This window comes from Crocuta crocuta, unplaced genomic scaffold, assembly GCF_008692635.1.
Source record: "Crocuta crocuta isolate KB4526 unplaced genomic scaffold, BGI_CrCroc_1.0 scaffold234, whole genome shotgun sequence".
NCBI lineage: Eukaryota > Metazoa > Chordata > Mammalia > Carnivora > Hyaenidae > Crocuta > Crocuta crocuta.
This window is the reverse complement of record NW_027529647.1, coordinates 4,025,999-4,029,325: the sequence shown is the minus strand read 5'-3', so window position 1 is coordinate 4,029,325 and position 3,327 is coordinate 4,025,999.

Here is a 3,327-nt window from a genome sequence, read left to right as displayed (position 1 = left end):
GGGGGGGCCCGGGTCGGGGGGGGGGGGGGGGGGCAGTGAGGAGGGAATAGGAGGGGGTCTGTGGGTGTGAACATGTCCAAGGCTGAAGTCCTGCCCAGAGCCACCTCCCCACTAGTTTCCTGGGGTCTGGAGAGTGTGCGAAGCTCCAGGCCCCCTCCTGTGCTCCCGGTGCTCAGAGAGGGTAGGTGCCCTGACACGGTCATCACCAAGCCCGTCGGTGGGATTGCGCCACGCGCAGGCGGGACTGGCAGCAGCTGATGCTGTGATCCCCGCCCTGGCCCTCCCAGGGCCCCCAGCCTGAGGGGGAGACCGTTGCCCACTAGGGCAGCACAGGGCCGGAGGACTCCTGGGGGAAGCCCCCGTAAGCGGAAACGGCAGCAGCCACCGCCACCCAAGAAGGGGCTGCCCCACAGCAGGAGGCCCGAGTCCCCCCCCAGCCCAAGTGCACCCCTTCTGCGTGAGGACCCTCCCCCATAACCTGATGCCACTGGGCCACAAGCCCCCAAGGCTGATGCTGTCTCCGGTCAGCGCGTGTTGGTGGGGCCGCGTGATGGAGGAGCACAAGGCAAGGAAGACGGCTGCTGGCGGGTGGGTGCCTGGCCGTCCGGGTCCCTCCACTGTCCCTGGAGCCCCGCCCAGCGCGTCCACGCTGAGGGGAGGGCGCTGTGTTTGCTCCCGCCCTGGCCTTCCCAGCGCCTGGCCCTCCGCCTGCTTGGCAGTTCCCAGGCCGGGAGAGGGAGGGCCAGGGAAGGGACCCCCCCCCCCTTTTTTCTTTTTTATCAAGTTTGAGAATGCAGGTGGACGAGGAGGGTACGGGCAGGCGGGGAGAGAGGACGCCAAGCAGGCTCTGCCCTGACAGGGCACTATCAGAAAGCCGCCTCCTTTCTGCGTGTGTGTGTGTGTAGAAAGAGAGCAAGAGCACGGGCAGGGGAGGGGCAGAGACAGGGAGAGAGAGAAGCCTAGGCAGGCTCCACACTTATCAGCACAGAGCCTGACATGCGGCTGAAACTCACAAATCGTAAGATCACAACCTGAACTGAAATCGAGTTAGATGCTTAACCTATTGAGCCACCCAGGCGCCCCGGGGCCCTCACTTTTTACCTGTGTGGACGTGTCTTCCCACGTCAGCCCAGCACGTGGGGCTCGCGAAGCAGGCAGTGATGGCTCTTAACGTAAAATCGGGCAGAGCACAGGTCACGCGTCTCCCAGCACAGACACGACCCGCTCTCGGCCCACCCGCTGGCCTCCGCTCCGGCATGTGCGTCCCACCACTGAGGGTCCCTGTGTCCGAACCCCGCCAGAATCTCCACCCCATGAAGGTCTGTGGGTGCCGTGTTTACTGCTGTGTCCCAAAGCCGAGAACAACATGGGCACACGTGGGATCCGCAAGGGATGCTTGAGCCACCGCCTCCCCCAGCACACAGGGCCCTGTGTCCGGCCCCTCCCAGCCTTTCTCCAGCTCCCTCCCCTCGGACACGGACACAGGACACAGGACACAGGACACGGAGATACTCCAGTCTCAGGCCCCTGACTGGGCGGGGCGGGAGTGCTCCTCCCCCGTCCTCTCTCCTGACCCCCGTGACAAGCTCCGCAGCGAGCTGACAGGAACCCCGGCTCAATGTCAGTGGCATCTCTTGCTGGGAGGTTACACGGCCGGCCGTGGACCCCAGTCGAACACAGCCAGCCCAGGCAGTATCCTTAGGAAGGGGCAGGGGAGGGAAGGGGAACTGTGGAATTGGCCCTCAACTATCTTCTGTGATTCCACAGCCACACAGGGTCAGAGGCTGCATGCTGTCACCTTCATACAGGTGAGGAAGCCAGGGACAGGCAAGTGCCCCCCAAGCTTGCCGCTTAGAGAGAGAACTCAGGAAGCGGCTCCACCCCGGCGGCCGCACCAGAGTCAGAGAGGTTTTCCCGGGACGGGGGCTCCTCAGAAGGCTGAGCTCTGTCCCCATAGATCCTCCTGAGTTTAGCTTAGACTTTTCTGGATACTGGGACAAACACCACCCAGCCTTCCACTTAAATTCTGCCCCATCTTGGGGCACCTAGGTGGCTCAGTCTGCTAAGCGTCTAACTCTTGATTTAGGTCCAGGTCATGATCTCACAGTTTGTGAGTTCAAACCCCGCACTGGGCCCCTCACTGACAGTGAAGAACCTGCTTGGGATTCTGTCTCTCTCCCTCTCCCTCTCTCTCTCCTCTCCTCTCTCTCCTCTCTCTCTCTCTCCCCCCCTCCCCTGCTCACAGTATCTCTCTCTCAAAACCAAAACAAACCAAACTCTATCCTGGAGTCTGGAGGCACAATTGAGCCACGACCAAGTACTCGCCCTGAAGCTCTTAGCTGACATGCCTGGTTTCTGTCTCCTGAACGACCAGTGCACCTCAGGCTCCCCAGGTGCCCCCTGAACGCGAGTCTTTAGGGCTCTGCCCTCAGCATCCTGGCATCCCACTCTACAGCCTCCCTGGGCTTCGGCCGCGTCTGATGAACCGCTTCCAGGCATGTCCTGCTGCCTCCAAAACATCTATGCGGCAGAGGGGCTGTGAGTGCTCAACTGCTGGCTGAGTGACCTCAAGCTGCCCAAAGGGAACTTAACGGGAGAGGCTGGACCGAGGAAGCTCTTCCGTGAATGGGGGTGGGGTGGGGGCGGGGCGGCTCTGTCTAGAGCCTGGCTTCCCAGGTCTAGGGGTCTTCCTCGCAGGCACGGTGCTGAGCGGGCCGTGGATGGCATCTCACGTCGTCTCCCGCCACCGAGAAGTAACGTGGCCAAGTCACGCAGTAAGTGCCCAGGCCGTGTCTCCACCCAAGCAGGTGCCACCAAAACTGGAGCTTTTGACCACGAAGCCTCGAGAGGACCCGCGGAAGCAGACAAGTTGCAAAGAGGCTTTACGGCGGCTGAGAGGCGGGAGGTAAGGGGACTGAGGAGTCCCTGGGAGGACGCCACGGAGGTCTGCGGGCCCCATGGAGACGCAGCGGCCAGGGCCTCGTCGGGTGCCCGTCCACACAGACGGGGAAGCGGCCACAGCAGCACACCTGGGCCTGCAGTGCACGCCGCAAGCTCCGAGATTGGGGCGGAGTTGGAGTCCCGCCCCTTCCTCCAGCGCAGGGCATTCTGGGAGCAATAGCGCAGTCCTCTCCCAGGAGGATTCTTTCCGCCACTCCGAGCGAGACCCAACACGCAGCGCCCGCGTGGCGCGGGGCTCGGCAGTATCCAGCGGTGCTGGCGGACGGGGAGGCCCGGGAAGTCGGCGAGCCCCTGGACAGAGCCGGTCGCTGCGGCCGTTGGTCAACAGCAGAGGACTACAACTCCCGGCCTGCATCGCGCACCGGG